A 13,430-nucleotide genomic window follows, 5' to 3' on the forward strand; every position below is an offset into this window, starting at 1 on the left:
TGACGTTCTGCTAGACTATCCACTGGGTGGGCTTTATCAATCAGCTCGGAGAGGTCATCAGTGCTCTGTCTCTGGAAAATAATCAGCACTGTCGTTTTTCCCTGTGCTGTCTTTTAAAACATATAAGATCACGAGTTTACAGATTTCTCCAAATAACAACTATACATTTTAACCCAGCGGTTAGCATTCCTTCAATCCAATAGTTTTACTCCGGGTAAAAAGCAGCGAAATATATAGAGAGATTATATTCAAATATTTCAACGTTCTTATTGGATTACCTGTATGGAGATATCGCTCAGAATTCCTAATATGATTTTGAGTTCAGTTTTGCTTTACTACTTTCAGAGTCTTTTATTGACCTTGCTGAAGCAGAGAAGTGACATAATCACAAATGCGACTTACCTGTGCTGCTGTTTTTGGTTAATAATGATTATTGCGAGGAAAAAAAAACAGCTCCTTGCATTAAGAGCAAGAGCAACCAACACGCTCGCTTGTTGAGTTGGGTTTTTTTTCCGTGGTGCTCTTCCTCAGATGTAAAGTTATTTGGCGAGCAAGGACCTCTGAGAAGGAGCCTGAATCCATCAAGAACTCAGAAATTCTAATATCGCACTACTGTCTTGTGTACAGAGATCTGCTTCTTCCTTTTTGAGTGTTTTGGTGTTTAAGAGCACGCTTCCTACCTCGAATGTTAGTTTCAGGAGATGTGCTACCGGATAACAGATTATCTTGAAAAGTTTTGGGGATGCACTGGCCGGGATTAAAACCCGGCTCAATTATTTGGAAGTCACCTGTACAACCAACACACTTCTAAGAAGCACCCGCACATTTTAGCAATCCTCTCTCTCACCTACAAAGTTATGAAGACACAGACGACCAATGAAAACTAATTTGATTCACTCAAGGCTTCACTCTTCTGTTGTGATGTTGTTTTAATTAGTGTTAGCTGTGATGAGGTGTTGTTTCTGTCTCTTAAAGTTTAAGAGTCTGCTCCTTTCTTCCTGGTATAGAAAAAAACATGTTCCATCTTTGTTTACAAACACCACTGTAAATTATTTGTCCATCTCTAAAGCCTGTGTGTATTGACAAGGCAATTCAAAAGCACATATTAAATAAGAACACGATCCTTCTTGTTACCATTCCCGTGGTTGGAGCGTTGTTTCGCCCTTTAACGTTCTTCTACAATATTTACAGACAGGGCTTTATCACTGGAGTTGTGTGCATCGGTCCATGAACATCAACTGTACTGCTGTTTTTCTATGCGTAATTTAATCGCAAGCACTTAAAAGATGCAAAAAGATTTCAAAGAAAACATAATTGAAAGACAGTCGAGTAAGGAGGAAGAAAAACGCTCTCCCCCGTTGAAGAATCAACCACCGTCGCCCATGTGACTGGATATAAAAATAAATTATTCATTTCAATTATTCATGAAGGGTGGATTGTGGTCAGTGAACATATGCACATCTTTAAGTCAGTTCCACCATCTGTGCCATAGGGGATGTAGTTCAGTGGTAAAGTGCATGCTTTTCATGTATGAAGTTCTGAGTTCAATCCCTGGCATCACTAGATATCTTATATTATTGTGCTCACATCGCAATCTTCTGTTGAGTGAGAACTCTTTGCTCGTGTTCATAGAGAGCCAGGTTTACACAATTAAATTCAGTCACACACGAAGTGCTACAGTGTTGCTCTGCTGTTTTAAATGTACCTCCAAAGCATTTTGTTCTGTTAACTACCAAATGATTTGAACTAATTTTACATCATATTCAGGAAATCCAGAGAAGGTCATCAGACTTTTAGTGGCTGTTGAAGAAAACACCTGTTGAATCTCACCAGGGATTTCTTGAGAGATCATTCAGCAAGCGAGTTAACAGGGGTTAACGTAGAGAGTGGCGGAGGTGGGATGTCAGGGCTTGACGTCACTGCTTTATGCAAAGAATGGAGGGGTGGTCGTCAGGGCTATATGACTGTGCTTCATGCAGAGAGTGGTGGGGGTGTGATGTCAGGACCATACGACAGTGCTTTACACAGAGAGTGGCGGAGGTGGGATGTCAGGGCCTGACAACACAGCTTAACGCAGAGAGTGGATGGGTGGGTGTCAGGGCCATACAACACTTTACGTAGAGAGTGGAGGGATTGGTGTCAGGGCCATATGACACTGCTTTACACAGAGAGTGGCGGGGGTGGGATGTCAGGGCCTGACAACACAGCTTAACGCAGAGAGTGGAGGGGTGGGTGTCAGGGCCATATGACACTTCTTTACGTAGAGAATGGCGGGGGTGGGATGTCAGGGCTTGACGACACTGCTTTATTCAAAGAGTGGAGGGGTGGGTGTCAGGGCTATATGACAGTGCTTTCCGCAGAGAGTGGTGGGGGTGGGATGTCAGGGCCATATGACACTGCTTTACACAGAGAGTGGCGGGGTCGGGATGTCAGGGCCATATGACACTGCTTTACACAGAGAATGGAGGAGGTGGGATGTCAGGGCCTGACAACACAGCTTAACGCAGAGAGTGGAGGGGTGGGCGTCAGGGCCATACGACACTTCTTTATGCAGAGAGTGGTGGGGGTGGGATGTCAGGGCCTGACGATACTGCTTTTCGCAGAGAGCGGTGGAGGTGGGATGTCATGGTTATACGACAGTGCTTTCCATTGAGAGTGGTGGCGGTGGGATGTCATGGCCATAAGACACTGCTTTATGCAGAGAGTTGAGGGATTGATGTCAGGGCCATACGACAGTGCTCCACTCAGGCCTCTGCTTGAATTTGTACTCCTCCTCTCTCCCTACCTCTACCTCTATGATATTTGCACTTTCTGGAGAGGCGATTTTCTCCACTTCAGTAGCCCGATTGCGAATATTCTTTTGTCCATATCTTCGCAACGGAAGCACAGAACGCCTTCAAACCAAATGCATTTTAAAGACCACGACATGTGGATATATCCACAGCCTCTACATCAAAGTATCAGTGAGCTAATGATCTTTTTTTAAACCTCCGGTTTTTCATCGATGCGTAATTACGCACTAACTGGAACCCGGGGGACCGCTGTATACACAAGTTCACAACGCGACAAATACTGTTCAATACGGCTTCATGCGAAAAACTTGTATATGACCATAGGCAAAAGAATAGCGCAGTCTCCAATTACTCAGACTGTAAGCAGGGGAATAAAGCTTTGTCTGAATTCTGAAACCCTTCCTTTATGTCCTGTTTTCATTCAGGTAAGAGTCAACTATATTCACAATACTACTGACAGCAGGAATATTAAAATATTCTTTACTCAGCAGCTTTTTAAAAACAGCTCCCATGATGTTCAAACCGATTTTTTACACAGAACACTGACACAGCTTTGCATTCTGAATCTCTTTTTCTCGTGCTTTTATTTAATGTGGCACAATGCACTGGGATAGGGGTATTCTGTTCACAAACCAATAGCATTTAAACCACAGCACCCACAATGCTGCAAGTAAGTGTTTTGCACACTAAGCAGAGAGCGATGTCTTCCTCGTTAGTATAGTGGCGAGTATCCCCACCTGTCACGCGGGAGACCGGGGTACATCAGGACGGCCACAACGCAAAGTACTGACCTCTATACGATCACGGCAAGTTACCGATACACACATGGCAGGGCGGAAAAGGCTGTGCTCTCTTCGTGTGACATAATTCGGAAAAGTCCTGACGTTGCATTTCAACTGAGCCCCAGTATACATCTACCCTTCGACACTCTGAGTGACAACTCTCTTGCGTGTTTTCTCATATTTATGTAGTTTGCTTGCATGATGCCCGGAACAGCGGGGTTGTGTGCTCCCATATGGTCTAGCGGTTAGGATTCCTGGTTTTCTCCCAGGCGCCCCGGGTTGAAAACTCCATACTCCCGGTATGGGAATGTGTCAGTTTTGCCTCCTGCTTTCCAAAAGATCAGCACCGTGTACGAAGGAGCCGCATTAAAACCACTTGAACGTGCAAAACGCGCGAGAAGAGGAGGCGCTTGTTTCCAACAGAAGACTTCTCGCGTGTGAGACGAGCTGATCATCGCTGCAGGAGGTGGGAGGGTTACTCTGGTAGACAGGGCTGACCTTCGGCAATAGGATTTATACTCTCCAAGATGATATTTGCACTTTCTGGAGAGGCGATTTTCTCCACTTCAGTAGCCCGATTTCGTCGATTGCGTGGAGAGGGCTGTAGAATGTGGCGCCGCCTTTCCTGCTCCATCCATGACAGGCGTGCTGGTCTCTGGAGAGAGAGCACGGTCCATCAGCGCACTCCAATAAAGGCACTGGAAGCAGCTGAAACGCATTGGCGAAGCTCAGCACTGGGCCGCTGGGCACGTCTTACCACTGTTTCTGTAGTGTAGTGGTTATCATGTTCGCCTCGCATGCGAAAGGCCCTCGGTTCGAAACCGGGCGGAAACAGACCGGCTTCTTCTGTCGCATACAAATGGGTTGTACAACTTTTAACTAGCAAATGGAAGAGGGCTGAAGTAAGAGACAAGATGTAAATAGGGTTAACTTAAGTCAGTTCTGCCTGAAAATTAGACTTCTAAGCAACAGGGGTTTATGGCAGGAAAGGGGGTTAACTGATAAGGATTCCAGATGCGAGGGGGCATAATCTTAAACTGACCATTTGGCCAGGGTCTCTTAACTGGCCAAATACCACGACCCCCCCCCCCTTACCATAACACCGAATGACGTCTGAAGCAGCAAGGAAGGACTATATAACCTAAAAGTTTGTACCGGCACATCGAACAATACTTCGGTTTTGTTGTTTCTTGTGGGAAACAAGACTTCGGCTTTATTGTTCCTTGTGTCCGTCGTGGCAGTGAACAGGTCCTGGTTACAGGATCTCTAAAAAAGGAAATAAAGACTGAAATCAGATCCGACCCGCCATGCTGCCACGGTGACGGTGCACTGCCCAGTGAAAGTGGCAGCCTGTCCCTGGACTGTGGGAAACTGGAGCACCTGGAGGAAACCCCCACAGACCAGGTAGAGAACATGCAAACTCCACACAGACAGCACCCACACCCCAGGTCCAGCACTGTGACGCATGCCCGACGATGCGGAAGGGCTTTTACAAATGAGTGTGTAACTCACACTGGTGCCCAGGATGGCCTGCTACCGGAACGCAACCTAATTTTCTTAATGCAGTTTGTTCGAAGCGGTTTGCAGGAGCTGGAGGTGAGGACTGAGCTGGGGTCCAGTGTGCGAGAGTGACTACTGATGTCGTGTGTGTGTGTGTGTGTGTGTGTCTGGATCATTGTGAGCGCCGTCAGGTTTGTGTATTTGTTTAAACAAGAGGACGTGTCTGTGCGGGTCTGACTCTGTGTGAGGGTGCAGCTCTAACTGTGCGCGCGCGTGCGTGTCTATCTCTCTACAATGCATGAGGGGCTAAATCTGCCTCTGAGAAACTGACTTTTCAGAAGAAAAATCTATGAAAAGGCACGGCCTGGCCCTCTTCTCTTGCTCCCAACGTATAACACACTGGGGGATGAAGCTGGTGTCTTCAGCTGTAACCCTAGCTATTTATGCAAACAGCTCTTTTATGAAAAGCAGCTCTAGGCCTAGACAAGAGGAACAGATAAAACAAATCTTAGATTTATGGCTTATTCAAAGCAGACTGAGCGCTGCTATACTGTATGTAGGAGCCAGAGATGAAGAATGAGCTATTTAAGGAAATCAGGAGTGTGAGAGAGGGAGTGTGTGTTTTTCCTCCCAATAGAGAAGGCTTGTGGTTCTTTCTGCTTTTCTGCACAGGCTGCCAACGTAAGTACGTGTTGGGTTCTTGGTTTGAATGCTCGAGTTGTCAGGCTGGCGTTTTTTGTTCCTATTGGAGCCCATAATTGTGAACAAGGCGCTTGAGGACGTCTCTGTGCAGGTGTGCGTTTGTAATGACGTGTGTGCGCATCTCTGTAGCGGATGTTTCAGTAAAAAAACGCATTTAAAACATTCAACCTTTTCATGTTCCTAATATTCTTTCATTCTTCACAATAATAACTAAGGTTGCTGCTGGAAGAGGTGTTAGTGGGGCCAGCAGGGGGAACTCTCACCCTGTGGTCCATGTGGGTCCTAATGCCCCAGTATAGTGACGGGGACACTGGAAAAACTGTAAACAGGTGCCGTCCTTCAGATGAGACGTAAAACCGAGGTCCTGACTCTCTGTGGTCATTAAAAATCCCGGGGTGTTTCTCGAAAAGAGTAGGGGTTTTACCCCAGTGTCCTGGCCAAATTTCCCATTGACCCTTACCAATCATGGCCTCCTAATAACCCCCATTTATGAATTGGCTTCATTACTCTGCTCTCCTCCCCACTCATAGCTGGTGTGTGGGGAGCGTTCTGGTGCACTATGGCTGCCGTCCCATCATCCAGGTGGATGCTGCACATTGGTGGTGGTGGAGGGGAGTCCCCATGTCCTGCAAAGCGCTTTGAGTGGAGTGTCCAGAAAAGCACTATATAAGTGTAAGCAATTATTATTCATTATAATGTAATAAGTCCATTATTTCTCACCCCTCCATTGCAAGGCATACACAACACAAACACCAGGAACAATTATCTCAGAAGTGAATTGCAAATGTATTGAGTTGTGATGCAACTGTAACTTGAACCTAACATGACTGTGGCGTGCATTTTTGAAATTGCATTTTCACAGCTGAAATACAAAATGAAGCTGATCGCAGTCCAAACTCAAGGTATTGTTGTAAAACTAAATATTCAACATGTTTCTACCTGTCCCTTTTCAGCTCACTCAGAAGTCCACAGCCTGCAGCCTGGTGCCTCTCTGTCTCCCCCCTCCACACTGCTGGTCCAGTGGAGGTGCTGTTTGATCCTGCACGATCTGTCCAGAATCGTATAGTCTTACTGAGCAGCGCAGGGCTCCCTGGCCCCAGGTACGAACAGTGAGTGTCAGTGCAGAACAGCTCTCTGACACTCCGCTCCCTCACTCCAGCTGATCAGGGCAACTACACAGTGAGGGACCTTAATGAAAGCAGTATCAGCACTGTGATCGTAACTGTGGGTGGTGAGCAGGTCTACAGTAGGATCACTAGAGGGCTCTATATTCTTGACAGAGTGTGTTCTTATATCATCCTCTGTCCTGATTGTCTTTCAGCTCACAGAGACAATGTCACCCTGCAGCCTGAAGCCTCTCTGTCTGTCCCTCTGTTCACTGGAGAGCCAGTGGAGGTGCTGTTTGATCCTGCAGGAGGTGGAAACTGGACCTCAGTGTGTTCTGTCCAGAACAGCACAGCCAGCTGTGTCCCCCAGTACAGTTTTTTTTTTTTTTTTTGATGATTAGCCATATGTTGATTACAATATTGTACATAATGTATAATTTGAACTCGATATTTTTCAGGAGTGAATGATTGTATATTTTCAGAATAAATTTCGAAACCAAATTATTGTCCCTCGATCTCTGTCTCTCTCTCGTCCTGCTGTCTGTCTGTCCCTGCCTCTCTGTCTCTCTCTCTTTCAGCCCCGTCTGTCAGTCTCTCTGTCCTTCTCTCTCCTTCCTCTCTCTCTCTCCTTCCGCTCTCTCTCTCGGTTTGTTTGTCCCTCAATCTCAATCTTTCTCTTTGCCTGCTGTCTTTCTGTGCCTTCATCTTTGTGTCTCTCTCTCCTTCCTTTCTGTCTGTCTCTCTGTCTGTCTTGCGTTGTCCCAGCTGGGCCTGTCTCCCCGGCTCTCTGCCTTCAGCTCTGTTCGCCGATGTCCCACCAGCCCGTCTCTCTCTCAGCCTGTCTCTTGACTTGCAGGAGGAAGAGGAGGTGGAGACAGCTCCTCCGGCAGGAGAGAGGAAGAAGGTCAGTGCTGGTCCCACCCTGCCTCCTGTCCTGTCTGTGGTGGAGTTTCGCCATCTTGTCTGTCTTGTCAGCCCTGTCTGTCAGTGTCTCTCTCCTCCTTCTCTCTGTGCTGTGGTGTCCAGTCAGTGTGTCTCTCTCCTCCTCCTCTCTGTCCTGTGGTGTCCAGGCAGTGTGTCTCTCTCCTCCTCCTCTTCTCTGTCCTATGGTGTACAGTGGGTCAGTATTAGTGGGCTACACCCAGGCTCACTCACTGCGAGTGTGATCTCAGCAGAGTCTCTGTACTCTTGTGACACTTGACTCACCTGTCTCTCTCTTTCTCTCCCTGTGCTGTCCCTCTCCTGCCCCCTCTCTCCCTCCTCGGACTCCAGCTGGAGGAGGTCCAATCACCACCTCCTGTGAGACAGAAGAAAAAGAAGGTGGGTAATGCTCTGATCCTCTCTTTACTCCTGTCCAGTGTCCAGTCAGTGTGTGTGTATGAACCCCTCTCTCTCTCAGTGCAGTGTTCATGTACTGGAGTGTCCAGTCAGTGTGTCTGTATGAACCCCTCTCTCTCTCAGTGCAGTGTTCATGTCCTGGAGTGTCCAGTCCGACTCTTAACGTGACTCTCCTGTCTCTGCTTCAGAAGTGCTGGTGCGTCTTTTTAAAGTCCCTGAGCTGCATGTCGGTGGAGACAGATGATAAGGACGAGCCGATGGAGGCGGCGGAGACCGTGTGTCAGGAGAGGAAGAGCGAGGGAGAGGAGGAGCAGGCTGCCGGGAAAGACAAGAAGAAGAAGAGGAGGTGCAGGTGAGCAGACAGGGGGACGCCGCCCGGTCGTGTCTGTGATTCAAGGAGGAGTCTCCTCTTGCTGTTTGATGTCATGGTGATGTCCGTGTCTGTGTCCCTCACACCTGCAATAACAATATTCTTTCCAGGTTCCTTTCCTGGTTCTGTGCCAGCTAAGATCGGAGTCGCCTTCCCCACCAAGGACTGGACTGGACTGGACTGGACTGGAGCTGAGGGACACCAGACTGGACTGGACTGGAGCCAAGGGACCCCAGACTGTGCTGGACCGAAGCTGAGGGACCCCAGACTGCACTGGACCGGAGCTGAGAGACACCAGACTGGACTGGACTGGAGCTGAGGGACCCCAGTCTGTGCTGGACCGAAGCTGAGGGACCCCAGTCTGTGCTGGGCCAAAGCTGAGGGACCCCAGTCTGTGCTGGACCGAAGCTGAGGGACTCCAGACTGTGCTGGACCAAAGCTGAGGGGCCCTAGACTGGACTGGACTGGAGCTGAGGGGCCCCAGGCTGTGCTGGACCGAAGCTGAGGGACCCCAGACTGGACTGGACCAAAGCTAAGGGACCCCAGACTGTGCTGGACTGAAGCTGAGGGACCCCAGTCTGGACCGAAGCTGAGAGACCCCAGTCTGTGCTGGACCGAAGCTGAGGGACACCAGTCTGGACTGAAGCTGAGGGACCCCAGACTGTGCTGGACCGAAGCTGAGGAACCCCAGTCTGTGCTGGGCCGAAGCTGAGGGACCCCAGTCTGTGCTGGACCGAAGCTGAGGGACCCCAGACTGTGCTGGACTGAAGCTGAGGGACCCCAGACTGGGCTGCACTGGAGCTGAGGGACACCAGACTGGACTGGATTGCACTGGAGCTGAGGGGCCCCATACTGGACTGGACCAGAGCTGAGGGGCCCCAGACTGGACTGGACCGGAGCTGAGGGACCCCAGACTGGACTGGACCGGAGCTGAGGGACTCCAGATCCCAGTCTGGACTGAAGCTGAGGGACCCCAGTCTGGACTGAAGCTGAGGGACCCCAGACCCCAGTCTGGACTGAAGCTGAGGGACCCCAGACTGGACTGTGGAAAACTTTCACATTATCTCCACCTGAGTCCTCAGATCGTCTGCATGACCTTGTATTATTAAGTATTATTTTAAGGTCCTGTGATGATCGTAAGATGGGGGGGGGGGTGTCCCTTGACATTAATCTGTATTGTAATTTTTGTTCTTTTGTTAAGCATCATTAAAATGTTTTTTAAAAAAAGCTTTTGGTTTTTTCCCTCCCCCCCCCGAAACGAACGAACAGAGTCTGTCTTTCTCTTTCATCCCGGAGAGTTTGTGGTTGATGGATTGAGGCCAAGAGCCCTCGTTGTCGGCGTGCCACCAGTTAGCGGGGCTAAAGCAGGGGGGGCATCGTGTCCAATACTCCTTGAAACGAGACAGATTTCAAGCCACCTCCGTCTGAAGAGAAGGAAGTTGACCACGAACTCCAGGGTGTCCTAGGAAGCTCTTTAGCCATCGTTTGCCCAGCAGCCATCTCACCCTGCAGCTCCCAGCTAGCAGCCCCCTCCCCACTGGAGCCCAGCAGGTAGAAGCCTGGTCAGTACCTGGAGGGGAGACTCCTGGGAAAAACTGAGGTTGCTGCTGGGAGAGGTGTGAGTGGGGCCAGCAGGGGGCGCTTTCACCCTGCGGTCTGTGTGGGTCCTGATGCCCCAGTATAGTGACGGGGGACTCTGGACTGTAAACAGGCGCCGTCCTTCGGATAAGAGCTCTGAGTGGAGAGTCCAGACTTATCAATTATTATTATTATTCGTGCTGCACTGGGCTTCAGTCCTGGTAGTGAGAGGGGGATCTGTGATCAGTACAGATACTTATGACTGTATAATAATACACGATAGAAATGGAAAACAGGGTAGCGCTGTAGTCTCTTCGAAACGTTTTGAACTGCCAGAAGAAGTTTTCACAACCCGGACTCGTGAAGGTACAGGTCTTCTCCCTTCGTCCGGAGTAAGGTGAGAGGTTATCCCCTCGGGGCGCAGTATCCCCGATGCACCCCCCCCCACCACCACCCAAAACGACACACACTTCTGTGACGATTGGGAGACCCCGGTTCGATCAGCCCCTGCGGTGGAGGAAACGACCCGCTGGAGAGAACACGCAGACTCCACACAGAAGGGTCACCTCGGCATTTATTCCAACAGCAAAACACCAGAGAGAAACGGGTCTCCGAAAGATGAGCGCACACCGGGAAAAACACTACGGGGTCATTACAAATGGGAATAGGAGTTCTTTTTTTCTTTTCCGGACGTCAGTTGTATCGTGTCCTGGTGATTTCTCCCGTTTCGAACGGAGTTCAATGTCACGTTTCTACTTTATTAGAGAGAGGCACTGAACTTTGGGGAACGTGACATCCACCCAGTATTACTAGTAGGTTGATAAATATAAATGTTTTTTTTCCCCCGATTGATACCTCGCGAAATATAACGATGGCCAACTCCTTAAGTCGAAATTTAAACCCTTCTCACACTACAAGACAGTCCGTCAACATCGCCGCGGCCCGAAGCGCGACCTTCGGTATGACGTTGGCCGAAGGGGGTGGGGTAAGTACGTCACAGCCGGGGGAAGCCCCTATCACGTGAGAGGGGTGCGGCGGGCGACGAGCCCCCGGGGGCGAAGAGAAGTTGATTTGCATGGGGTGTGGAAACACTACACGACCGGGCAAGCGAGACGTTTTTTTTTTGTTTTGTTTTTTCAGAACATCAGAACAACTGCAGAGATGACCATCGATCCACTCCGGACGTTTCCTTTTTTGTCCTTTTTGGCCTCCAAAATAAAAAAAAAAACTGGGATCCATCGTGGCGTTGCCAAATTAAAACGTCAACCACTTTTCGGGCTTTCGTGCTGTCCATGATGAAACCGTCATGGTTGTGTAAGGATATGTTACGTCACAGACCGGCGGCTCTCGGACGTGAGGAGTGTCGTTACGTTGTTGAAACGGGAACGTCAGACAAGATCTCTGACAAGATCTCTGAAAAACCCAAACCTGTAAGATTCAATTTCAATTCAGTTTTTTTTATATAGCGCCTTTCACAACAAGAATGCCCCAAGGCCCCGAACAAAGGAGTTGTTCCACACCCCCGCCACCCTCTGTGTACAGTAGAGCCCCCTGTACTGACTGGAGGAGCTCACCCAGCTGTGTCTGGAGAGAAGCCGGGGTATCGGCTTCAACCACAGGGCTGGGCGGCTTGTTCCCCACCCCCACCCCCTTCTGTGTACAGAAGAGCCTCCTGTCCTGACTCCAGTAGGAAATGTCACCTGGAGGCAACACACCGGCTTCTTTTAACAGATCACCTCGGGAATCGGGAACAACGGAGCTGTGTGCGGCCGTCTGTACGGAGGGGTTCAGCGCGGGGGGGCTCCGGGTTCGGGTCTGGACCCGGGGGGGGGGGGACTGTCTGTGTGGAGTCTGCATGTTCTCCCTGTGTTCTTCGGGTCCAAAGACAGGCTTTTGGGCTAATTGGCTTCTGGGAAAACTGGCCCTGGTGTGTGTGTGTCCTGTGATGGAGTGCTGTCCTGTCCAGGGTGTGTGAGTGAATGTGTGTTTGTCATGTGATGGACTGGTTCCTGTCCAGGGTGTGTGAGTGTGTGTGTCTGAGTGTCCTGTGAGGGACTGGTGTCCTGTTCAGGGTGTGTGAGTGTGTGTGTGTGTCCTGTGAGTGACTGGTGTCCTGTCCAGGGTGTGTGAGTGTGTGTGTGTCCTGTGATGGACTGGTGTCCTGTCCAGGGTGTGTGAGTGAGTGTGTGTGTGTCCTGTGATGGACTGGTGTCCTGTCCAGGGTGTGTGAGTGTGTGTGTCTGTGTGTCCTGTGATGGACAGATGGTACCAAGCCTGGACACCCATGAGACACTGGCTTCCTCAAAAGACTCTCACGGAGGGCACACTGTCCCTAACCCGGGACCAGAAGAAACTACAGTGATCTATAATTCCTGCGCCTCGGAAGGGTTTATGACGTCTATGTCCGGCGCCCGCGCCCGTGGACCGGCGGTTTGGCGTTGCGCTCCGCAGCTCGAGCTTCGGTGCGAGGCAGGGCGGGAGGGAGCCGATGTGGCCTCGGCGCCATCTTTGCTGGTGAGTCAATTGTGACCGTTGCGGTACAATAAACCATCAATAAACCTTTTCCCACCCCGTCCAGTATTTCTGTCGCGGCCCACGTCCCTTACAATCGACAAACTATAAAAAAAACAGTAGCCCTTCGCAACATTACACGCCATTTTTTTTATTTCAAACGTCCGCTAGATACGCAGGTGGCTCGATACCTGTCTTATCCTCGCCGGCGTCTTTATACCGGCAAGTGAATTTTATTTGGGGTCCCTCAGAATTGTGACAGAAATGTCAGTGAAACACAATAAAAAACGAAACTTTTTTTTTAAAGGCGGTGAATGGATTTTAAGAGTAAGCGTGTAGCGACTAACGTAAGGAAAAAAAGTTGTCTTTCCATACAAAGACGTTTTGGTACAGGACTTTCTTTAAATATCAGTTGTGCATAGCGTTTTACAAAAAGTTGATGATGATCTTGGAGATAATTGCAAAGGAAAATTGAGATAACTACCAAAACATTACGTGTGAAACGACAGGACAGAACTTTGAACCCACAAAGAAACAAAGGTATGAAATATTGCCTCGTCATGGGGGGTTGATAATTGTAGTAAGTGTTCCTAATTTTCGTAAAGAAATGTATATTATGGGAGTCACACGTGAGATTTAGTGTATATACGTTTCATATTGTGCATATATACGGGGTTAAAAAGTGGAATGAGTATGATTATAAACTCGTGTGTCCTATAATCAGATAATTTTTTAACAAGCTTTGATTAGA

The 13,430-nt window shown here is 49.1% G+C and overlaps 1 non-coding gene and 1 pseudogene across 1 annotated transcript; both read left to right on the top strand.

The window, feature by feature from the left end:
* The window catches only part of LOC138242769 (zinc finger protein 271-like), a 735,173-nt pseudogene that overhangs the window by 368,078 nt on the left and 353,665 nt on the right, over positions 1 to 13,430 (top strand).
* On the top strand, positions 4,336 to 4,408 carry trnaa-cgc (transfer RNA alanine (anticodon CGC)). The gene has a single exon. It is a non-coding gene; the product is annotated as a tRNA-Ala (tRNA).

Source organism: Lepisosteus oculatus, chromosome 14 (genome assembly GCF_040954835.1).
Source record: "Lepisosteus oculatus isolate fLepOcu1 chromosome 14, fLepOcu1.hap2, whole genome shotgun sequence".
NCBI classification, from domain to species: domain Eukaryota; kingdom Metazoa; phylum Chordata; class Actinopteri; order Semionotiformes; family Lepisosteidae; genus Lepisosteus; species Lepisosteus oculatus.